Source organism: Copidosoma floridanum, unplaced genomic scaffold (genome assembly GCF_036245765.1).
Source record: "Copidosoma floridanum isolate Cflo_tuat_1 unplaced genomic scaffold, Cflo_Japanese_pri ptg000004l, whole genome shotgun sequence".
NCBI lineage: Eukaryota > Metazoa > Arthropoda > Insecta > Hymenoptera > Encyrtidae > Copidosoma > Copidosoma floridanum.
The window spans coordinates 8,673,719-8,700,690 of NW_028321881.1; the positions used below are offsets into that span (position 1 = coordinate 8,673,719).

Genomic DNA, 26,972 nt, shown 5'->3' on the forward strand with positions numbered 1-26,972 from the left:
TCACATACTTATTTGCTTATTTTCACGTAGTTTTTGATCCAATTATACCTGAGCAAGCTCCCTTCTGCTTTCCTTTGCTCCCTTTTACCTCCCTCTGCTCTTAGCAGCTTCTCCTTTAATTTCCCTGTTTGAGTAATGCCCTTCTAATTCATCTCCACTCTTTCCAGAGATAAAATTTTTAATTTACTGAAAACTGAACAAAGTTCAAAAATTGATATTATTTAATTAACAAAAACTATCTAGCTTTAAAAACAAGTATTGTATGTATAAACATCTGCCTTTACAATATAGTAAATAAGAACCGTGATTGCAAACATAATTTTTTTTTGGTAGGGAATGGATTTTTTCGGATATTTGAATAACCTAAATTTTAGCTTTTTTGCAAGATTTTGGGTTGAAATTTGTTTTGTTAAGGGAGTTATTTATTGAATATTGAATAACTGTAAAATTGAATACTACAAATCTTTATTTATTAAACATGACTCATATAGACGTCAGCTCCATCACAATATTCATATGTTAAATTGATTAAAAGATCAACTGTAGTAGAATAAAAATTTTTTAAAATATTTAATACGATAAAAAGGTTAATAAGTATTGAATTCTAGAAGTACTCCTACAATACACAAAAAATATGTAGTTTATTTCAATTTTGTAACGTATATGAACTACGGACATAAATTAATTACCAAACATCAAAATGTATTTTCTGTATACAAAAGATAAAAAAAATTAGACAAATTAATGCCAATTAATATAAGATTTAAAATAACAAGGTCAAGTTTATCGTATTAATTCTTTTATTTTAGAGGTTCAAAGTAAGAAGGCAATTATACATTTACAATAGTACTACAACCTTTAAAGAACCTTATAATTCAACAAAAAAATAATTAAAAATTGCGTCAAAATTTTGAAATAAAAATAAAATAAATATTTGCTAGCAAACAATTACAAAAATATACTATAAACTAAAAAACGTATTAATTAATAAAGTGGGAAACAGATTTTCTAAGTTAAAAAAAAATTTTTTTTAATTCAATTGCAACTAAATGCAGCAAACAAGTACCAACGATTAAAAATGTTGATATTTGTAATTGATCAAACGACAAGCTCAACAATATTTCAAATTTTATGTACTTTAATAAGTTATTACAATCTGTAGACCTAATTGTATAGCTCTTAGTGTTTTTCTTGGAATATCTGGGTTAGACAATGAATACTTCAAAAAATCATGAGTATGATAAACATATTTTGATTCATGCTCACTGTGAGCATTGTATTTCCTGTTAAAAACTAGAAAAAATTTGATCCATTAATATAAATTTACATCAATTCATCCAGCGCGAAGCAATACAATAGTCATTTACGTAACAAGTGCGGAAAAGACGACTTTCCGCACGAGTCGTGATTGACTCGCACGAGTTACCGTCACGGGCCACGAGTGTGAGTCTATCACACGAGTGCGGGAAATCGTCCCGCACGAGTTGCGTACAAGTTTTTTCGCAATAAGTGTGCGGAAAATAGGTGTTTTCTGCACACTATTGTGAAAAAATTTAAATACTACATATCCTTCTATTTTGTACATTTGATAGAAAGGCTTTTATTTTAAGTTAAAGTAGTTGGTGATTGGCGCATGAAGCTTTCAAGGGGTGGAGGATCATTAGTATATATACACGCTAGTGGAGCTTCATCTTTTTATGTGCTTTGCCAGCTATCTCTCACAATTATTTATTATTCAATGCTTTTCTGCATGATAAAAAAAATATTTGTGAACGAAATATAGGTCTGAAATATAAAAAAGTTTTGGCTAAGAAAACGTGCAATATTAATAAATTGTTTGCATAAATCTCCCACTTTTATAATTTTTTTTTCAGATTCTGATGTTTCTTTCGTAATAGTATAAGAAACATTCGTTGATCCCATTTGTTTGTAAAAATAATAATATAATGCAAAACAATGCATTGCCACGAGACGTGTTCCAACATTTCAAGAAACGTAACGTATGAAAAGTCCACTTTTTCTGAATACAATTTTTACTTGATAATAATTGGAGAATAGATTTTGAATAAACCTACTTTTTAAAACAGATTCTTAATTTTTTGAGCTACAACAAACAAGACTATTCTGATTCTATCGTACTCTTCTTGGAAAACGAATAATAACTTTCAATTTATTTTGTAAAACAAATGATCAAAACACCAACTCTTATTGCGTGATTAATTCAGATAAAAAAAATTTTCGTAAATGTATGTACTTATTCAAATATAATTTTTTTTTCATGTTATTTATACTCTTACAACGTTCGCATACTTTCACCATTTTATTGGCATACAAATATGTTACAAGAAAGTAATGTCCACTAATATAAAAATTTGGATGTGTTTATTTCTTTTGATAATTTGCACATTAACTTTATGTATATATATATGGGTGATTCTGCCGTAACTGGCTCAAATCGTTACCAGAGCTCTTACGACGTTTTAAAACTAAAATTAATTATGCTTGCAGTGCCAAGGCATGTTAAATGTTATGAATTCTCGATTAATTACGGATATAACCGATTTCTTGTCCCTTTAACGAAGAAAATTGCAAAAATCACCTAAAAATGTCAGTTCCGACCCCTGTTCAAAACTCAACTTTTCAAACAAAAGACTCTCGCATACAAAAATGAAGCTTTTTTCCGGAATTTTGGAACCTAGATTATAAACTTGAGTTATAATAAATTACATTCATACTGAAGTTACACATGCTTTCAGCAAATAAGTAATAGCGTATAATGCATTATTTTTGTCCCTCCATTTATATGAATATTATGATAAACATAGAAATAGCTTTGTAAAACGCTCAATGTAGTTCTCTAACGCCCCCTCATGGTAATTTTTTGAATAACATACTATCACTTAAAAAGTTTACTGGCCAATGCCGCTAAAAATTAAAATCACTGGGACTGGCGAGTAAATTATTTCTTGTTTTTCGTGTGTACGAATACTTTTGTCAGTTCCGACCCTCTCCTAAAGCAGCCACTGGTTTACTTGAATAGGTACGTAAACTATACTTTCTTATACTATTTGGCAATGACAGATGCTGTGTAAGAGGACAAGTCAATGTGTCTCGTTCGTGGACAATCCAAGAGCTTTAAAGCTGGAAATGTCAGTTCTGATCCCCTGAAATTAATAATCAATTGCAGTTAAGTTTCTATACATTTTTAGGTCTTGATTCACTAGAAACTCAACTTCTCATCATTGAATATTTATTATCTACATAGTTTTGAGACTTTTTTGTATGTGGCTCGGTAACAGTGTTCAAAGAAGAACCAAAAAATCAGGATGATGATATATTGGAAAATTTAAATCAAATAGTCAGTGATTTGAATGTATTGAATTTGAGATAGAGTAGCAGAGTACCAAAAGTCACTAAAATCGAAGCTGATTATATTTATTATACAAATAAGTCTTTTTTGCCAAATATCTTAGCAAACTGTACTTTTAAGTCAAATAATTATGATTTAGTATAGGAACAAATTAATGGTTGATAAAAAATAATGTCGGTAGATGTTAAAATACTAATTATATTTATATGTTAACTATTACTAGAATTCATGATAAAAAACAATTTTTTTATAAGTTATTGTTCAAAAAATTAATATTTGTTATAGTAAAAATTAAATTTTTCGCATGCAGTTGCAGTCTTTATGTTTTAATTTGAAACTTTAAAATATTAAGTTTTTATTGTGAAAAAGCCCATAAACCATTTAAGAATTATTTTATCAGTATCAACATGTTAAAATGTATTCATACAAATTTTTTTCAAGATTTCTACAGTTACAAAACGAATTGTAAGTATTTTTTATAAATAGGTCAGTTTCGACTCCCACCTAAAATCATAAAAGCTGTATAAATGCCATCGTCTCCTGGGCTATTGTATGGCCCGAGGGACGTAAGGTAGCCATAAAGCGATGGCGCTTATGTCGTGAATCCTATTTTTCCTACTGAGGGCACCCCCAACCCTCGAAAACGCCCAAGGTCGGAAAAATAAATTTAATGTGTCCTTTACTAACATACCCTTAGATCATGCATATATTATATACACTGATACACATCAATGTTTTAGGTTGCTAAAAATGAAGAAAAAGACGTTAAGGTTGAAATTGAGGATAATATAACGCGATTTAGAGAAAGAAAATTACCTTACAACAAAAAGTTATACCGGACTATACTATTGATGACTCAAATAGTACTGTTATTCAAAACAATTACGAACTGCACTTAGACAAAGATATTGCAAGCTCTACTGACTGTACTTCGTTGCAATACCCTAATGCAAATAATAATACATCACACTGTAAGCTAAACAATGCTAGAGAAATCGAAATATAAAATAGTACCGGGAAAGTTATGTCTTATTGTAGTTAGATAGTATAATAAATATAAAACCTAAATAATGTATATACATACGTGTGTGTGTGGTAGTTGGTATGGGGTCAGGGATTTTTTTATAATTTGTTGTTGAAGATTCGAAAAGGAAAAATAAAGACATTGAAAATCTAATAAAAATATTCTGTTAATATTTAAGTCATACCATCTACTTATAATGAATATACTTGTTTTCTTAGTAACAAAATTTTGAATTGACTGCACTAGAATATATAAGTAAAGATCTCCTACCCGATGGACTTCATTCGAAAGTTGAAGCTATAGTTGTAATAGTAAGAAATTCTGGTACGTATGACAAATTTTGCAATAGTACACAATTGTAAGTTACAAAAAAGTTTTAGTATTATATAAAGCAGAAAGAATAACTAAATGGAATCTGGTAAGTAAAGTTTTCTTTTTTTTTACTGTAAATCACTTTTGACAGTTTTGACAGATCGTTTATACATATATGTATATTTACCAACGGACAATTCTATATAGCGATGTAAGGTTATCAAAGTGCAAAATAAAGTATATTTATATAAATTAAATGTGATCGTTCCAGTAAAATAAAAAAAGTTGTGCAGAAAGAGATTTTACAGTATAATGTTATTTAATAATATTTATGATTGGTTAAAGTATAGTTCAAAACCATGCCTAATTTATTAACAAAACTAATAATTGAAGTATTAATTTTTGTTGTTTTCTGCAACGTTGGGTACAAAAAAGTGACATTTCTTAAATTTTTGTACAGGAATACTAGTGACAATCACAACGTTTATTATTATTTTATTAAAATTTTGAAATTGTACACTAACATGTGAATATAAAATGTTATACCAGACATGCATGTCAAAATTTAAGATATTTGTATAATAATATTAGTTTTTAAAGATCTTTTCAAGACCTTATAATTTAAAACAGCGTAAAAACATATTATTAAAATGACTTACATAGCAAATAAATTCTATCTGTTGTGAAGGAAAAAAGTTTTTTAACGTTATTAAAAACTATAAAGCTAATGTTATTGCCTTATATGGCAGTGTGGAAATAATCGACATTGTCCCGGTGTGGTCGTGAAGGGGCTACAAAAATCAAGTTAGGCGACCACAATGCGGTATTTAGGGGCTGTGGGGAGACATGTGGTAAGTTATATCCTAATTACTATAAAATATGGAAAGATATAAATATATATTTTTTCATTTTGTAAAACGGGAAAAATTCATTATTTAATGTATTTTCTAAAAATTTTACCGGTGTTGCGGCATTTTAAAAAATGTTAAAAACTTTAAAGTCAGTCATTTTGACCAGTAACCTAAGCTGCTGCATAAAATTTTAGTATTTTATTTCGTAGGACAGAAAAAAAATACATTTTCATACACTTTGAATTTTTTTTCCTGAGTTGTGCCATGTCGAACAATAAAGAAAAACTCTAAAATTATTTTTTCACTATGAAACATCGTCTTTTAATTTTTTTCTTAAATTCTGGGTATCCAAAAAATTAAAAAAATTTTTTAAGGATAGCAAATATAACTGCTATTTAAAAAAATTTTTTAAAGATAATCGAAAGTTATCGCAACCTTTAAATACATTAGTTTAACTCTAAATTATAATTTGGATTATCTACTTAAGCTATTGCATAAAATTTTATCTTATCAACTTCTGGAGCAGAAAAAATACAATTTTCGTGTAATTTTTTTAACTTTTTCCATTGGTCTGTAATGTTAAAAAAAATGAGAAAAAGTAAAATTACCTATTTTCTACATAAAAACATTATTACATTTCAGCAGGTATGCGTATATCTTCGGTTCGTTTACAGCGGTTCATTGAACGATTACGTTTCCCGAGCAAGATACAAGGAATTCAGTGAATCTTGCCTTAGCACCTATAACACTGTCGATTTTTACGAATGGTAAATTTTAATTTCACGGTCTAATTCTTGGCGTGTGTTGAATAATTTTTTAAATAGGTCTTTTAATTTTTGTAAATCAATAAAGGATAGTCTTAGAAAAGCAAGCTGAAATCATCACATCTATTTTTGAAGTTCCAACATTCTAATCAAAATAGTGTCCATAACGTAAGCTGTAATAAATATAAACGTCATAACGTCATGTTTTACAATATTATCTTTCCTTAAAATGGACAAAAATAATACCTTTCAATTAATTTGAATTCTTAATCTTCGTCACTGTTTTCGTCGACAATAAGGTACTCATTACGTATGCTAAAAAAAATTATCAGTATTTTAGCGGGCTTCATGACGTCTGATAAGTATCTGCCAGGTGATAAATGATATAAAAGCGCAGCAGCATGTGAGCAACGTCCAATTGTTCTTAAGCCTTTTGCACAGTTGTAACAGTATCCTCTAATAGCATCCTTCAACATTAACACCTTCACTGTTCAGATTTACTTAAAATCTCACTTGCTTTTAAAAAACTTACAGTCAAACTATTGACATCGTCTAGCATTTTCCCTAAGTACAAAATAGTCTGTTTTAGTTAATAAGATCCCGTAAAAAAAATTTCTAGTTCATCTAAAGTTAATTCTGAGGAGTCAAGTATATCAGATGAAGTTATTCTTTGATATAGGGTACATATTTTTAATCGAAATTGGAATTATTATTTGGAATTATTAATTGGAGGTCGAATTTTGGCTTGAGTCTTGTGAGAATTGGGTTCATTCATTTGATGATTGGGTGTATGTTGTCATTACGTTTTGTCTATTGAATTTCAGAAAGAGTTTGAGAAAGTTCTGAATCATCGATTTATAACGGTGCATATTCTGTCACATCAACTACTGTAGCCTAATTAGAGCTTGCGGAGCTATTATTTTGACATCGTTGGCGTTTTCTAGCTCTTAGATTTGCAAAGCATTTGTAACATAAAATATTATTTGGTTAGTCATAAAAAGCAGAAGTTGCAGGAAAATTTTCAGTTCCAAAACTTATTTTAATTTTTTTTTGTTGATGTATGACTGCATTTGCGATGCGCAATTTTGCATTTGCAAAATTTGCTGTTGTCTATTTTTAATTTTTAATTTTGTGGGTCTTCAATTGCAGAATCCATTCTGATCTTTAAATCAGAAAAAACGCACCTGAGAAAAATAAGAAATAAGTACAATTACATATCATAAAGTATTTTCACGATATTAATATATTCTTTCAAAACTTAAGTAAATAGATTACCTAATATTTTTTATCTTAAGTTCTTTAATAAAGTTATTATAATAACTGACTATGAGTTAAACCTTGCTAAATCTGAAATAAAAAGAAACTTTATTAGCTCTCTGCTTATTATCTCAATATCTGTGAGATTATCATATGGAAAAAAAGTAAATGAATGAATAATAATATTGATAAAAATGACAATAACAACATTGATCAAAATAAAAAACAACAGTAATACTCAGTATAATAAAAATTAATTATATTCCATGGCTAGGGATTCCGACCATGGCAGTGCAAAGAGATACGAGTGGGGGAGGGGTTGCTACATATATACTGACGGCAGGGTGAGTGAAGGCTGCAGCAGGCAGTAGGCATGCGTATAATTATACGTAATTGTCTATCAGAATGGCCAAGTAGCAACAAAATGTTGGTAACAATATCTTGACCGATGATCACCAGCTTTTCTAGGGGAGTCACTACTTGTACACACGGAACGAAAATATTTGTATCTTTATCTTTGATTCACCACTAGTATATTACCAACTTAGTAATAAAGAAATACTACACTGAATATCTGATGTTAATTATGCTTTTAATAAATGCTCCAAAACATTATAACTGCTCATTGAGCACACACACTCGACTTGCGGTACATGATTTGTTGATCAATAAACAAAAAAATTCATTGTGTATCATATCGCGAGGCTTAGGTCACTTTTCAGTAGGGTGAAAACTATGTTAGAGACAACTGCTAGGCAGAATATCTGATATACTATGTATTCAGATGAAAACTGAAGGTTTGATATTAAATAATTGGAAACAAAAACTGTTTTTTCATTATGCAAGAAAAATTGAAATATCTTAACATACGATAGAACATTGATAAATTTAATATTTTCCTTTTTTTGTTCACAGATATAGCATTTTTCTTAAAAATTTAATATTGCATATGCATTAAAACCTACCAACTTATCTATTATTATTTATGACATACCAAGAATGGGATGAGAAGGAGTTCTCAAAATTAATTAGTTTCTTAATTGTAAGGTAATAAATTAAGAATGTGTCTTTATATAGATAGTTATGTCTATATGTAAGCAGTACACACACTTCTCAGTAATAAAGTTAAATAAACATGTTTAATAGATATTTTAACAACCAAAACAGTGAGTAATATTTTTTTTTAATAACAGTCAGTGTACTCTCTATAAGTCTTAGTCTCTAAATCGGTCATATCATTACTACATGATTAATTGAAGATATTTTGATGAAACTTGAACCAAGCAATATTTAGTGCAATGCTTGATTATTACTATATGGTTTACTCCTCATGCGAATATTATATTATTGATTGTAAGAATATTTAACGAGGATAAAATGCTACAGCAAAACTAGATTATTCTTACTCTAAAATTATTTTACTGACTCTACTTAAATTATTTGCGTTACTAGCATTTGCTGAGTTATAATTTCAGCATTCAATAAGATACAACTAGTGTGGTGGCAGGTAAAGTATATGGTTATTAGAATTGAAAATTTTTCCTATATTAATTTGTTTTATGCACTTTAATGTCATAAATTTTTTTTTCCTTTTTTTTTTATTTATTTATTTATTATTATTTTTTTTTACCGGGTCATCGTGACGGCTCTTAGGTAAAGTCGCCGGGGCCACCCACTTACGACCTATGTGTGGGGGTGTATTGCCGCACCCATTTTCCAACCCTTTTACTGATGTCATATCCAATCCATGGGCACAGTGCGAGTATCTCTGGTAAAACACCTTGCCAGTTAAGCTGACACTCTCTGCACCAACGGTGCATTATGTCCTCTCGCCACTGTGTAGCCTTTCCCCGAAGAGGACTCTATATTTCAGGACGTCTACTTCTCGCTGGTTAAGCCAGCACGCTTTGCCAAAGCATCGGATCCAGGCTAATTAGCATCCCCAGAGAAGCCCCATGTTTCAAGGACCACTCCTCGTCGGTAAGGTTGGCGATCTCTGCCTGGCGCATCGGATCCGCTTACCCCTACCTATAAGCCCTAACACTGTTTCGCATTCACCCAGGCCTGAGGACCTGTGGGATAAGGAAAAAACCCTGGAATTATTCTGGAGGAAGATTCCACGCAAAAACCCGCCCCGAAACAGCCGGGGTTACACAGGAACTTTTCCCGATGAAAACACTTTTATAAAAAGTCTGCATTTACCGAGAATCGAACCCACAAATCCTAGAACAGCTTTGTATCAGTAACAAGCACGCTTACCACTGAGCCAATGCCGCTCTTAAATTTTTATGTCTTATTTTCTTATACAAATTGATCAGGACGTACCAATATGCATGAATAAAAACTGTAGAAAAATTTTTTTTTTTTTATAACCATATACTGAAACTGCTACTACGCTAGTAGAATCGTATTAATACGCAATCCTTAGCTCAGACTATACGTATGTTCTTAGATTGGAGACACTAGCACATGAAAATAGTTGATTATGTTCTTTTTTCATTACAAAAAATTAATTTTGTTTTTTAGTTAGAAAAATTCAGGATTCCGTCAGCCATATTAAATAGACAATTTTAAAAGTTATGAGTTTCACCTTGAATTTGTTTTAAAAAATTTAGACAATGGCAACTAAAATAGTTAAAATCAAATTGTTTTGAACTTCTCGTTTTTTGTGCACTATATAGGATCAACCACTTTAATTTCACAAAAAGTAACCTCAGATTCGTTGTGAGTGACTATAAAATTCGTTCATAGTTAGTTTTGAATAAATGTTATTGAAAACGAAATAGCGAATTTATTTTCCTAGTAATTTTTCAATATTTTTGACAAATTATAACCCTTTATCACGATATTACGCTATTTTCTAGAGTTTTCCTGTACACCTAGTCCAGTTATATGTAAGATAAAAAATCATAGTAATATCTCTATCCCATTTCGAGATTCACGATTTTAACACAAAAAAAAGTGAATTGGCCAGCTGAAGGGCCAGTGGCTGCTATCAGGGCTATACTGCTACTACAGAGATATTTACTAAGCAACAAAAGCATCACTCCTACAGCACCAATATTTTCTAGTGATCAAGCTATGTAAAGTAACAAATTGTAATGACCTTTCAATCTGCTTGGACTTAAATCTATGAATTTTTCAATATTAAATTTAAAAAATTGAAAAACTTGTAGGTACGAGTTTGATTTTTTATAGAGAAAAAATCACAGTTTTTCGATGTATCTTCTATGCACCAATCAAAAAAAGACAAAAAAACATAAAAATTGTACTTTTCTCGCTTTAGAAATTGATCAAATAAAATTTTGCAACGGCTTCTGTAGATGATCAAAATCATAATTTGGAGTTGAAATAATGTATTTTAAGGTCACAATGACCTTCAAATATTTTGAAATAAATTTTAAGTGATAGTAGCTATTTTTTCTAGGCTTGTGAATTTTTTTATACCCAGAAAATGAGAAAAAAATAAAAACGAGGGTTTCGTAGTAAAAAAGACTAGTTTCAGAATTTTTCTCATTTTTCGACATGGCGCACCACCGAAAAAAGTTTTAATAAGTTACGACTTCTCTTTCTTTGAGTATAACCCCGATTAATCAGTGGTGGTAAGAATATTATCTGCACCGAGGAAACTCTAAGATTCAGAACCAACACACAAGCAATGTTAGTGTTTATATGTTGGAGGGCGGGTTCGTTCCCCTGTGTAAAAGAGCGAAGTAGCTCGGATTGCCGATTATATTTAAAAAAAAAAATATGTCTTTCGCGCCAATTCTTTGAATTGTTTATTTGACGGATTTCGTGTATTTTGTTAATTGTCAAAAAAAAAAATAAAAAATATAATTAATAAAGGAATATAAAAATAAATAAAAGGCGTTATTATAAATTTCTAAGTGATAAAAGTGCCCCCTTGCAAAGTACATTAAAAAATGTATTTTTTTCCATTTTATAAGATGAAAAATTGAATTTTAGTTTGAACGCTTTGGTAGGTGGTCAAAATTAAATTTTAAGGTTAAAATAATTTTTTTACGTTCATAATGATCTTGGATAACCTTAAAAAATTTTTACGAAAAATTAGTATTAGTAGTATTAGTTATGCTCATGAATTTTTCAATAATGTAAATTCTTAGTTTTCTAATTACTAGAATCTAAGATAAAAAATAATACCTTGAAAACAAGATTTTTTCAGTCCAAGAGTTCCAAAAATTATTTTTGTGTTCGTATTTTTAAAATTTTTTTTTAATCCTTAACAAAAAATTTAAAACTAATGAAAGAAAAAAAAATTGAGGGTAGTACACGTATATTAACCGACCAAACCTTTTTTTATTTCTGAGCAATAAATCGATAAGTAGTCGTAAATCAATGTTACTGCAAAACCTTCTCATTTTTTTTCGGTTTTAGCATTGTTACGAATGAGATGGTGAACAGGCCTCTGCACTCTGTTAATTTAAAAGTTTAATTTTTCTTAAAGTAATACTTTAGAAGGCCAAAAACCATTAATAGTTAAAAACTCTGTTACATTATTTTAATTTTTCCATTGTTCTTCGAAGATATTGTGCAAAAATGCAAATGATTAGTAAACTGATTTATTTGATTAGTAGCTTCCAACCATTAAATAAATAATAGGCTACGTAACATCGGCACTTGGAACTTTATCATTTTTCTTCCATTATACCATTGTACCCAGTAGGTTTAAGTAAAGCTTTACATATTGTTATTAAATTATTTTATTCTCCTCTTAGTATTGTCTAAGGAAGCTGCAAACTAGTACTGCCAAAAAACTTTGTTTTCCTTTTTTTTTTTTAATTGATATATACGGTTACAAGTGAGCTTCTAACTTTTGCCAATTAAGGAGGCTTGGGCGTTTGGTGTCGTATCTATTGAAGGGCCCCTGAGGGGTACTTGTCATACAAATGATTCTTTGTAATATTTTTTTTATAATCATTTTGATTATACACATGTGTGAACAAAATAGCAATAATACGCGGAAAAGTCATTGGGAAAACCGATATTAAAAAATTTATTAGTTTTCCCGAGGTACCTTGTGTAAAGACGACGGCCCTGCCACGATAAAGCTGACAACACTGTACTCTCTTGCTCTCATCTGCTATTGTATACCTATACTTGTGTTAGACTTAAATTTTCATGCTTGTATGTTTATGAATGTACAGCGCATGCGCACTTACAGTATCTGAACAAAACAATTCTCATGTTCGATGTTTTCCTCGCTATTTTCTCAAAATTTAACGTGTTGATCCTATTCTTTTTTTTAAATAATAGATTCTTTATACTTTCAAGTACATGTACCAATATAATGTGTGGGCCCACAGCTTTTTATTGCGGTACGGTAGTCTATTGAATTTCGGGTTCCGTAAGGTTGCGTGTTAAAATGACGAATTTTCACAAGCGATTTTCTCGAAAATAAATGTGTTGACCTACCTATTTTGTTTTCCTAAAAAAATCTAGCAAACTTTATCTATATAATCTCTGAATTTCAGACCTAGCCAACATTTAATTCAAAATCGCCCAAGCCTCCTTAAATGAGATTATTTTTCATCAAGTAATAATTAGCAAGGACAAAAAATATTAGCTCTAAAAAATTTCGTTGTTCTTATTTTATATTTTTATCAATTACTAAATAGATTGCAAATGAGCCTTGGTGCTAAGTAAGCTGATTAATGTTAGTATCACCTTTAGAGCAATAAATAAGTGAGCTTTTGGAAGTAACGCAATCCAACATCAGTGCTAGGTGATGTGTTCTGTTTCCTTTTTTATTTCAACTAATAATAAAATCCTGTATCCAAATTAATAATGTTTCGAAAATCTAGAGATTGTAATGTTGATCTCATCTAAGTTTTAACGTTTTAACATAGTTCGGATACTGTTTAACTAAATTTGGGTAATGTGAAAGAAATGGATTCTGAATTCTGATCTTATTATTTTATTTTCATGCTAAATGTTTCAAGTACCTACTATTATTTTTGACTATCACAGTAGCTCTTCGTGTTATCTTATCAATGGCACGTTCAACATTTCCTCTTTGCCGTACTTTGTCAAAGGCTTTGGTATATCGTTTAATCCAGCGATTTAGATACGTTTGGTCCAGGTATGCTCTGATGTTGATTTAACAGTGTGTGGATATAGCATTGCGTTGATTAATCGTCTTGCCAAATAACTAAAGGCACATCTTCTAGTAACTCAGGCAACATTTTTTAGAGGAACTCGAGGTAAGCAGCTCCATTGTGTTAAGTGGCAGAAAAATTGGGCTTACCTATAAAATGTTTTTACAAAGTATTTTTTATTCCGATATTACTTAGTACTATAAAAGTTTTAAGAATTGCTTTAGAAGTTCATTTTTTTTAAGTGAAACTTCTTATGGCACGTTGTGAATTTTTTCGAGCGACACGAAATTTCTGAGCCCCCCACCACTCCAGCCGCTCTCTCTCTCTCTCTCTCTCCGCGTCCCCCTTGCTCTCACGTGCTATACTAGCAGTGCATCCCTACCACTCCAGCTGCTCTCTCTCTCTGCCGCGTCCCCCTTGCCGCCACATGCTATACTTACAGGCATCCCTACTACTCCAACTCCAGCCGCTCTCTCTCTCTCTCTGCCTCGTCCCCCTTGCCACTAGAGCAGTGCATATACGCGTAGAGAGCTATGCACTTATTCAACTATCAAAAGTGTGAATCATAGACTTGTTGTTCGTGGCGGGAAACAAGAGCCGCCTCTCCCGCTCTTCTTCAGTGGGGCCAAGCTGGGAGCTGTGAGACATGACTCATGTATTTGCGCGCCTTTTTCACCACTACGTGTGCACACATAGTCACTCCCAACAGAATGATTTTGAAAAATTTACTTTTCGTTACATCAGCATACGGTCAATGACTTAATCCAACGTACGATATTATGTTCATTTACTGTCATTTATCGTATTGCGTTCGGTCACGTTCGGACAGAATCATCGACCCGATGACGAATATTTAGTCAAACAGCAGTTGTCGATCTCGCTCGACGTCTTTGTTCAAAGTTGGCGTTTGTCATTTGGTTTCATATGAAAACATACAATCAAATTAACAACAATGAGTAATAGTGAAAGTGACAGTAATATCAAAAATACTGAAAATGAATCGGTTGACGTTAAAAAAAAAACAAATTTCTTGCCAGACTTCTGAATATCTCCAGCGTCATGCTGCAGCAGCTAGGTTGAAATACGCCGAAAAGCATTAAAAAAAAAACAGCTACAACTAATGCTGAACATTGTCGTGAATACCGAGCTCGAAAGAGAGTATGCTTAGAAAAAGGCACTAACAACCAAGAGTAAGTATAAAAAATTTTTAAAAAACATTAAACACATTTCGAAACTGCATTAATATTAAGATACAATGGCGTTCGACGCTGGATTCTAGAGCCGACGTACAGTAGCCGGATCTTGATTCTTTCCCCACGAAATTTAAATGCTTAAACTATTTTACGTAAAATAAAATCTATAATTATAAAATAAATATTTATAAATTAGCTAAATGATTGTTTGTGTCATAGACGTTATTGTAAAATCGTTGCTTCATCGTTAAAATTGATAATTAAATTTTTATGTTACAAGTAAATACCTGCATTTGAATTTCCCGGAGAAAGAATTAAAATCCGGCTAGTGTACATCAACTCATACGAGTGACAGACAAGCACTTATACATTTTCAATCGAATTAATTTTTTACAATCCCGACACGTACATTCACAAAAAATTCATTAGTGTATGCATTTAATTAATGTTCGCATTGTTTTCTTAAGGTTGAGTGAATCACAAGATAGCACTGTTCCAATACAAGTTGACGAACCTATTGCAGTCAATTACATGGGTTATGGAATGAATAAAAAAGCTCATGAAGAATTTAATAAAAAATTTTACGACAATCCTTTCGATTACTCATGCTCAGTTTGTGCAAGACTATGGTTCAAAAATGATTTAAAAACACCAACACCTCAACACGAAGATATATTATGAAATATTGTGGTATTCATCATACTTCATATTTTTGACCTTAACATTTACTAAATTTTATTTATCGCTGTATACTTTCGTTTTAGACTTTTACAGATTTACAGTCTCTTCAGATATGTTCAACTTGTAAATCTGCACTCGACAAATAAAAAATTCCAATGTCGTCAACTTATAATGGATTTACATATCCTACGATACCACCAAATTTTCCAAAACTTGATTTCGTATCAGAAAGACTAATTTCTCCAAGAATACCATTTGTGCAGATCAGACGCTTACGTCATGTACACGGGCAGTATGGTATTTTTGGACAAGTAATTAATGATCATTACCACGTCATTTAGATGATGATCATTGTATTCAGGTGCATATCAGGCAAAAATTAATCCATAAATCAAGTTTTGTGCAAGGATTAGTCAATAAATGAACTATTAAAGCATGGTTACAATACTTGAAAATGCCGATAAAAAAAAACGATAAAAATGCCTCTTTACGTTGCTAATAATATAACTATAAATAATTCATTTTTTAACAATGACCAAGAAATACAACAGGTTCCTCTAGACGACATTAGTGAAGATGTACCTATAGAAGAAAGTCTCATTGCTCAGCAACAAACTTTGTTGTGGAATGAAGATAAATATATTAATATTGCACCAGGACAAAACAAAGTGCCCGTAAGCCTGTTGTTCGATGAGTGTGCTGAGGAGCTCTCTTTTCCCAGTATATATTAAAATTCCCAGTATAGGACATTTTCGGACGTTCAAGGAAGGTCTCACAGTTACTCCATTTAATATGGCCACCAGTGAATTAAGGCGATCAGACCGACGTGGTGTTACTCCTTATCACTTGTTATGTAAGGCGATGAAAATTTTACGAATTAGAGTACATGACAGTTTAAGTATTGCTTTCAAACATATTGGTCGAGGTACAACTGTTACACGAGAACAAATTGAATCGGCAGATTATATTAACAGACCAGACGACGGGGATGAAATAATATGAAAACGTGCATTTTCCGGACTGTAGCAATGTTTCGATTGATTCTTATGTATTTTTTACCGTAGAATACAATTATTGCTACCCGTATTTTGTAAAAGTTGTGCTTCATTTTTTAATTTAACAATTTGTGAAAAAAAATGATTTTTTTTTACATTTTCCTTTATATCTCCTTTCCTGTGCATTTTTAGCATTATGCATGTATATAGTTTTTTGTTCCTTACTTAATTATCTACAAAATGAAATCTAGTGCGATATCCCAAGTGCCATTGTTAACCTGCAAATTGCGCTGTAAGTTAAACAAGTGCGTTTTTTTAAACATTCAATATCTCAAAAATTAAAATACCTAGGAGCTTGAAATTCTCAGAAAATGTTGCTATTACTAATATAAATAACTGCACCAAATTCCAAAACGATCGCTATTTAACTTTTAGAGTTATTAATGATCAAAAATTTTTTCGAAGCTTAATTGCATAATGCGCCAAAGTTGCTGTGATCGTCTAATTTTGATCCAACTGGTTTCAAAAATTCAAAAAACTATTCAAATTTAATATTCCGTTTGAATTTTTAAAAAAAGTTAATTAGAACCTATTTTATAGCGATTTGTTTAACACTAGTAGTTTTAAACACACGTATAAAACTATACAACTTTTGCAAAAATCAATATTGATGATTCTCGTTTGCACAACTTTGAAGCTGGTGTTTTTTTATAAATTTAAAAAAAAAAAAGTTGTCCTAGCATGCACGGGAGCCAAGATGATTTTTTTTTTTTTGAAAAATTTGTGTGGACGTATTGGCATTATGCCTCTACCATGTGACCTCAGTATATATATGACTAATGTAGAGGGAAAATAACACAGGTCTTATGGGAGGAATCTTGTTTTTGTTTTTTTTTCGCACTTAGAAAGATATTGAGCTTAAAAAGGTTGTTAATTCCATGTTACTGACATAATAAGAGTTACGTAGTTATTTTTTTTTCTTTGATGAACTCGTTCATAAAGGTTGAAACAGCGTTTTGAACGTATACGGAGTGCCGTTTAACCCTAATTTGAGCTGTTTGTTTCAGCTGTTGCTGCTGCTGTGCTACTGCTGCTGATGCTCAGAGATAAACAAACAGCTCAAATGTAAACTGTCATGTACTCTAATTCGTAAAATTTTCATCGCCTTACATAACAAGTGATAAGGAGTAACACCACGTCGGTCTGATCGCCTTAATTCACTGGTGGCCATATTAAATGGAGTAACTGTGAGACCTTCCTTGAACGTCCGAAAATGTCCTATACTGGGAATTTTAATATATACTGGGAAAAGAGAGCTCCTCAGCACACTCATCGAACAACAGGCTTACGGGCACTTTGTTTTGTCCTGGTGCAATATTAATATATTTATCTTCATTCCACAACAAAGTTTGTTGCTGAGCAATGAGACTTTCTTCTATAGGTACATCTTCACTAATGTCGTCTAGAGGAACCTGTTGTATTTCTTGGTCATTGTTAAAAAATGAATTATTTATAGTTATATTATTAGCAACGTAAAGAGGCATTTTTATCGTTTTTTTTTATCGGCATTTTCAAGTATTGTAACCATGCTTTAATAGTTCATTTATTGACTAATCCTTGCACAAAACTTGATTTATGGATTAATTTTTGCCTGATATGCACCTGAATACAATGATCATCATCTAAATGACGTGGTAATGATCATTAATTACTTGTCCAAAAATACCATACTGCCCGTGTACATGACGTAAGCGTCTGATCTGCACAAATGGTATTCTTGGAGAAATTAGTCTTTCTGATACGAAATCAAGTTTTGGAAAATTTGGTGGTATCGTAGGATATGTAAATCCATTATAAGTTGACGACATTGGAATTTTTTATTTGTCGAGTGCAGATTTACAAGTTGAACATATCTGAAGAGACTGTAAATCTGTAAAAGTCTAAAACGAAAGTATACAGCGATAAATAAAATTTAGTAAATGTTAAGGTCAAAAATATGAAGTATGATGAATACCACAATATTTCATAATATATCTTCGTGTTGAGGTGTTGGTGTTTTTAAATCATTTTTGAACCATAGTCTTGCACAAACTGAGCATGAGTAATCGAAAGGATTGTCGTAAAATTTTTTATTAAATTCTTCATGAGCTTTTTTATTCATTCCATAACCCATGTAATTGACTGCAATAGGTTCGTCAACTTGTATTGGAACAGTGCTATCTTGTGATTCACTCAACCTTAAGAAAACAATGCGAACATTAATTAAATGCATACACTAATGAATTTTTTGTGAATGTACGTGTCGGGATTGTAAAAAATTAATTCGATTGAAAATGTATAAGTGCTTGTCTGTCACTCGTATGAGTTGATGTACACTAGCCGGATTTTAATTCTTTCTCCGGGAAATTCAAATGCAGGTATTTACTTGTAACATAAAAATTTAATTATCAATTTTAACGATGAAGCAACGATTTTACAATAACGTCTATGACACAAACAATCATTTAGCTAATTTATAAATATTTATTTTATAATTATAGATTTTATTTTACGTAAAATAGTTTAAGCATTTAAATTTCGTGGGGAAAGAATCAAGATCCGGCTACTGTACGTCGGCTCTAGAATCCAGCGTCGAACGCCATTGTATCTTAATATTAATGCAGTTTCGAAATGTGTTTAATGTTTTTTAAAAATTTTTTATACTTACTCTTGGTTGTTAGTGCCTTTTTCTAAGCATACTCTCTTTCGAGCTCGGTATTCACGACAATGTTCAGCATTAGTTGTAGCTGTTTTTTTTTTAATGCTTTTCGGCGTATTTCAACCTAGCTGCTGCAGCATGACGCTGGAGATATTCAGAAGTCTGGCAAGAAATTTGTTTTTTTTTTAACGTCAACCGATTCATTTTCAGTATTTTTGATATTACTGTCACTTTCACTATTACTCATTGTTGTTAATTTGATTGTATGTTTTCATATGAAACCAAATGACAAACGCCAACTTTGAACAAAGACGTCGAGCGAGATCGACAACTGCTGTTTGACTAAATATTCGTCATCGGGTCGATGATTCTGTCCGAACGTGACCGAACGCAATACGATAAATGACAGTAAATGAACATAATATCGTACGTTGGATTAAGTCATTGACCGTATGCTGATGTAACGAAAAGTAAATTTTTCAAAATCATTCTGTTGGGAGTGACTATGTGTGCACACGTAGTGGTGAAAAAGGCGCGCAAATACATGAGTCATGTCTCACAGCTCCCAGCTTGGCCCCACTGAAGAAGAGCGGGAGAGGCGGCTCTTGTTTCCCGCCACGAACAACAAGTCTATGATTCACACTTTTGATAGTTGAATAAGTGCATAGCTCTCTACGCGTATATGCACTGCTCTAGTGGCAAGGGGGACGAGGCAGAGAGAGAGAGAGAGCGGCTGGAGTTGGAGTAGTAGGGATGCCTGTAAGTATAGCATGTGGCGGCAAGGGGGACGCGGCAGAGAGAGAGAGCAGCTGGAGTGGTAGGGATGCACTGCTAGTATAGCACGTGAGAGCAAGGGGGACGCGGAGAGAGAGAGAGAGAGAGAGCGGCTGGAGTGGTGGGGGGCTCAGAAATTTCGTGTCGCTCGAAAAAATTCACAACGTGCCATAAGAAGTTTCACTTAAAAAAAATGAACTTCTAAAGCAATTCTTAAAACTTTTATAGTACTAAGTAATATCGGAATAAAAAATACTTTGTAAAAACATTTTATAGGTAAGCCCAATTTTTCTGCCACTTAACACAATGGAGCTGCTTACCTCGAGTTCCTCTAAAAAATGTTGCCTGAGTTACTAGAAGATGTGCCTTTAGTTATTTGGCAAGACGATTAATCAACGCAATGCTATATCCACACACTGTTAAATCAACATCAGAGCATACCTGGACCAAACGTATCTAAATCGCTGGATTAAACGATATACCAAAGCCTTTGACAAAGTACGGCAAAGAGGAAATGTTGAACGTGCCATTGATAAGATAACACGAAGAGCTACTGTGATAGTCAAAAATAATAGTAGGTACTTGAAACATTTAGCATGAAAATAAAATAATAAGATCAGAATTCAGAATCCATTTCTTTCACATTACCCAAATTTAGTTAAACAGTATCCGAACTATGTTAAAACGTTAAAACTTAGATGAGACCAACATTACAATCTCTAGATTTTCGAAACATTATTACATTGTCGTTGGACATCAAAATCACGGACAAGAGGCATTTGCTAAAAAAAACTGCATGAGATGTCGGTCATCGATACTGGTGGCTTGCCATACGAGATTGTTTTTGTTTTAAACAAATCTTACATGCTTACTACGAATATTGATGTCTCGGATGGACTTGCTAACGGTGCTACAGGAGAACTTGTACACATTGAGCAGAATGAAGAGAATGAAATTACGCGTATATGGCTTACTTTCCCTTTTAAAAAAGTCGGGCAAAAAATTAGGCAAAAAGCTGCTGCGTACATCCAAAAATATAAAATTAATCAACTTGCAGTACCCATTAAAAGACGAACTTCCACAATTCATTCGAATAATAATAAGACTTTTCTTGCGAAAAGAAACCATTTTTCTTTAATATCAGCGTGTGCCATGATAATTCACAAATCGCAAGGGGGAACTTTTAACGAAATTGTATACGAGTACGATAGGAGTTATTTGCAACAATTAGTGTACGTGGCTTTATCACGAGTTAGTTCTTCACAGGAACTTTTTATTGTTACTAAAAATGATAATTTTTGGTTCTATCATGGTTATCGTTGTGATACAGCCTCTGTTACTTTAGTAAATCAATTCCAGAGGCTTTCATTAAATAAATTAAATACAATCACAGACATTTTTTCGAATTTTTGCAAAATAAAACAGGATTATCATTCTGCACTTTTAATTGTAAAAGTCTTCGAGCTCATGTACACGATCTTGCAGATTGCGTTGTTTAACAATGTTATTTATTATTATTAACAGAAACTTGGATGAACAATAATACTTCTCTTGGTATACCTTCTTTTCAATGTATTGCACAATTTAAACGCAAAAATGTTAATGCTGCTGGAGTTGCAATTTATTATAATGTCAATGATGTTTCTAATATTGCCTCTCAACATTTGAATGTGCACATTCAAAATATGAGAAATGCTTATGTTGGCACAAGTGACATTGGAGAAATATGTTAGTGCACCTGCCTTCTAAATAAGCATCAACCTATAATTGTGGCTGCCATTTATATGTCGCCAAACTGTAATGTTAATGACATTATTCAGTTCACACATAGACAGTTGTTAATATTTACAGAGGAAAGTTCTGCATTAGTAGGAGAGAATTTACATAAAATTCCACTAGTATTAAGCGGAGATTTTAATATTAACTTTTCTTCAGAATTGTCATTACCATTAATTACATTTTTCAAGGTTTTAAAGGACAAATTCAATTCATCTATGATTAATAATCCAAGCGAATCAACCTCTAAGTATTGTACAACAATTGATGTGGTATTCGCTCGATATTTAGATAAAATTGAATCATTAATACACATTTCGTATTTTTCTTACCAAAACCTATTGTTACTGTTGTAGAAAATGCAAATACTGCATCTACTTTATCAATAGTTGAATGTTATGATGAAGAATAACTATAATCATTATTATTGTACTATTTTATATGTAATACAATTTCAATAAATTTATATTTCTCTTTTTTTGAATGGCCTATAATGTCGTTATACGTTTCATTTATGTAAATCATTTTTTTACTTATTTCATGTTATTGAAAGAAATTTACTTATTTAACTCGTAGCAATAACACATATGATTGCTTCTCATATAATTTTCTGCATAAAATGAGTTTAATATTTGATACTTGAAGTTTCACTTCTATCGTGGGTCCCACGACCCATTTTTTCTTACCATTTAATTAACTTTACTATTGAATTATTCACAATAATATCTACAGTATTTTTATTATTTATGATAGACACATTGTGACAATTATAAAACTGTCGAAACATTAACGATGGTAAAAAACACCCCCCCCCCTCACTAAATTCAGAGTAAATATAAGTGCAGTGAGCTTCAAGGTATCCTTGAAATTGCAACTTACAATCATTGCTCGAGATGTGGAATGTTGAGTGTGCAGAATTAAGCGTATAGCGCCATCAGTAGCGTATCCTTCTTCACCAACTACTAAGTAGAGCGCAAATTCGATCGTTGTAAATCGACTCTATAGATTTTTCTACTTAGCTGAATTAAAAGAAGTTGTACCACGTTGTAGAGAAAATCATAATAATTTAAGCATTCCATGGCCTGAAAGATTTCTTAATATATGTTTTTCAGTAGAGGAAAAATTAGTCATTCCCCTACAGAATTGCCCCAAGAATACGAAAAGTTTTGTCCAAATCAAAAGTCGGCTTCATATATCTCTTTAACAATTTATGAAAAAACGCCAATTTTTTATTGTTTTTTTTTGCTTATATCTCCACTTCTATTGATTTTAGAGAAACTCATATTTTCGTCATTAAATTTTCTATATGATCGACACTTACCAATCTATTATTTCTTGTTAAATTGCAATTGCAATTGTGAAAAAAAGCGGATACAAATTTTTTTGACTAAAAAACTATCGATCGACGGAAAAAAACATCATGTTCAGGCTCATTTCTGTGCAAGTTGGACTATTTAGGGCTCTATTTAATTGTAATATAAAATTTTTTTTGAAAATATATAAAAAAAAAATGCCAACTCTACTTTTAAGTGCTTACTGCATTAAAAGAATCCAAAACTTTTCGTCCCTTGGACGTAGTCTTTTGCGCCCTGGGGCTCACTTTCCACCCGCTAATGATTTTTCGCCCACAGGCGAAAAAAACATTCTGGCCCTGTCGGGCTCCAAGATTGTTCCCGCCTTAGAGCGGAAAATAATTGGCATGCGGAAAGTGTACCCACGGGCGCCAAATTGCACTTCCCCCTCGATACAAAAAATGTCGCTCTTAAATTGGACAGAAACATACAACTGCTCCTTTCACGTGCGCAAGTTGTACTTTCTGCCCTAGGTAAGAAATATACTGTTTCCTATCTTGGGCGTTTTTAAGGGCTGGATGTGCCCTTGGGAGGAAAAATAGGGTTCGTACCTGGTGCGCATCCAACCTGAGAAGGCACAAAGCGTATCTCGGGCCCTGCTTTGCAGAATGCTTGGACCTGATTCTTAGCCTTGAGAAATCCGCCAGCAGGTATGAAAACTACCATTAATTATTTCAAGTGTAACATTTCTTCCTGTAATACAATAAATATATACTTGGTAAATATTTTTGTTATAAAAGCATGTTTAATGTTCAATACTATGTTTATAACTACATAATTGTGTCCAACAACTTATATAAATTAAAACTCCAACCACAGCCCGTGCTTTAGCCCATGCACACTGCTACTGGTCGACCACCTAGTAATAAGAGAAGGGTAAAGATGAAAGCGCTGAGCTGCCCTGGCTGTTACGATGCGATTTTCTTGCTTTTTTTAGCTTTCTTATTAAGACAACCTATTTAGTGCTCCTTCAGTATAAAGCAGAAATACATAAGGATAATACACAAATTTTATCGTAATAAAAAAATTTAATGATAATTATCAGTTCGTTGTTGCAAAAAAACGCCAATTTCTTGTATCTTGGCTTTAAAGTAAGCTAAAGCATGCTTATTTAAAATTCGTATATGTTTATGACAAATGCGATGACGTTTATTGGGAAAGAAAGTATGTAGAATTGACTAAGACATCTGCAATTGTTTAAGTTGCAAATAAAACTTTTTGGTGGTAAATTGTCAAAGCTCACAAAAATCAATTTTTTTTTATTTGTTATCTTTACTGACATTAAAAACAATGCTTTTATCGAAGTAAAATATCAATTAGCCGATCATGAAGTGTGCAATAATACTTGAAAGTCTCACTATAAAAAGTTAGTTAATAAAAAATAACCACTTATTTTGTAATTCTAGAATGAACTATTTGTTACGCAACCTAGTATCCATACTTTCTTACATTAAAATTCAAATTAACATGATAGTTTTTTATTACGTCAATCGAAACTTATTCGGTATTAAAAATCTTTTTCCGCTCTTTCTTGCCGTTGAAGTGTTATTAACAATAAATAGTTGATTTGCAAGAGTGAATGTTTCATAGGAAATTTAATGACTAAGAGATTGGTGGTCGAAAAACTTCTCTAAAAGCAATAGAAGCAGAGACATAAGCAAGGAACTAAATAAAAAATTAGAGTTTCTTTTTAAATTGTTAAATAAATAAATAAAGCTAAATTTTGATCTAAACAAAACTATTTTGCTTGTATTGCTGAGGAAATTCTGTAAGGAAATAACTAATTTTTTCTCTTCTGAAAACAAAAGATTCAATCGTATTTTTTGTCTTTATGACTAGAAGAGTTTTTACAAATCCACCCCAAGTTTTATCAAAATGTTTTTAGGACCATTCTCTTGAAGTCTTTCTTTTGAGTGTTTGTTACATTTTGCAAAAATTTTAAAACTTTCCTTAGTTAATTTTTGTAGGCTCACTGGAGGATACAAAATACATAATGTCTAGTTTAATGAACGAACAAGAGGCCTTATTTAAAAAAGAAGGGTCTTAGCTTTGAAATTATGCCGATTCAGCATTCTATTTTTCGTAAAGATTCGCTCGTCACTTTACAAAATTTTATTTAAAAAATTTGCATCAGCGCGCACTTAAGCCAATGATCTTACACAAAAAATAATACAAGGCTTGTTACTGTAAGGTAATAATTCATATACACGGTGGTAATAATGATAACGTTTCCAGGTATCTTTAACAACAGTTTGGAGATGCCCTAGGGATACTCCAACTTAACGAGTGACACAAAAAATGGAGGTGGTTGGATCCTCTTCGAACAGCTCTTTAATCTGCTCTTCGGCTGCAGGAAGCAAAACTTTATGAGGGCGTCCATGACCAAAATCTTCATGAAGTGGCAGAACACTACCTGTCTCAATAAACTACCAAGCTGCCTGATACAATCGTAAAGCTTCTTCAAGGTTTCCGCCACCCTTGTAAAAATAGCAGCATTTTTGTATATTCCTCCAAAGTATAACCAGCACGTCCGCAGTCCATAGCGTACAATGATATAATATCCTACTCTACATGATAATTTTTGAACATGAGCCAAAAAACAAATTATGGCTTGTCGTTTGATTTCGAGAAAAACAACCTTGAGTGAGGCGTTGTGTCTACTGACACGCATAAAGAAGTGTGCAGCAGTGCATCGCTGTAGCTTTCAGCTTATTTCTTGTGAAAATAATGTGTTAGAAGTAAGAATAAACTGTAATTAGTCCTTCGACTGCCGTTGACATACATAACATTTCTTTAATTTGGCCAAGTATACATGTGCTGAGAAGAAATAAAGACTAATGAAAACTCACCAATATAATAAATACACTACGAATGTGTTATTGTATTCCCAAAAAGTTTTTATCGCCGCTATTTTACGGCTTTCTTAGATTATATCCGAAGATAAAAAAAGTCATTTAATTAGCAGCTTGAAGAGGCTCACCATCAGTTTTTAAAATTATCAATTAAAAAAACAAAAAACAAAACAGGAATGTTTTTTACAGCCGATGTTTTTTGACTTTTCTAATTATTTCTTATAGAAAAGTAAAATACTTAAATTAGAATGGCAAGAAGCTAGCTAGTAACCTTATTCATTAAGTGTGGAATCACAAAAAAATACCAAAGTTTTATAGTGCCGTTGTTTTGCATACCTTTTAGATATTACTTGAAGAAGAATAAAAACCTTTAATGAGCAGAGCAATAACACTTCTCACCTTACTAGCAACAGGAGTAATACCAAAAAATTTTTATTGCAGATGTTTCACGGCTATTAGTTTATTTATGGCTCAGAAATAAATTGATTGATTTAATCACCAACAAAATATAGAAAAAAAGTAATAGAATTCTTAAGCGCCGATGTTTTGTGGCTGTCTTGGTTATTACTCAAAAAAAAACGTAAGCATTTTATTAGCAAAGACCAAAGTTTTGCTTGCAACCTTATTAATAACAAAGGTTTAATCAGAGAAAATAGATTAAGTTTCTAGTGCTAATGTTTCGCAGCCATTTATTTACTCTATACTTAAAAAAGACAAGTAAAAACTAAAAACTTACCAATTGCTTGAGCTCTTTCGGAATATAATCGAAGATCAATAAAAAAAGTAAACGAAAACAACAGAGTTTTTTTACACCGATGTTTTGTGACCGTCCTTAAGATTATTTTACCAAAAATAAAATAATTTAACAGTTCAACGCAGTGGCTCACCAGCAAACTCAATAATTATCAATTCGAAAATAAAAACAAAAAAACAAAGTTTTCTGGTGTCACCGATTTT

At 31.9% G+C, this 26,972-nt stretch overlaps 1 protein-coding gene across 1 annotated transcript in view; it reads left to right on the top strand.

Moving 5' to 3' along the window:
* Nucleotides 1–26,972, top strand: part of LOC106640118 (histone lysine demethylase PHF8) — a 348,393-nt gene that overhangs the window by 68,176 nt on the left and 253,245 nt on the right. The gene's annotated exons all lie outside the window — the stretch shown is intronic.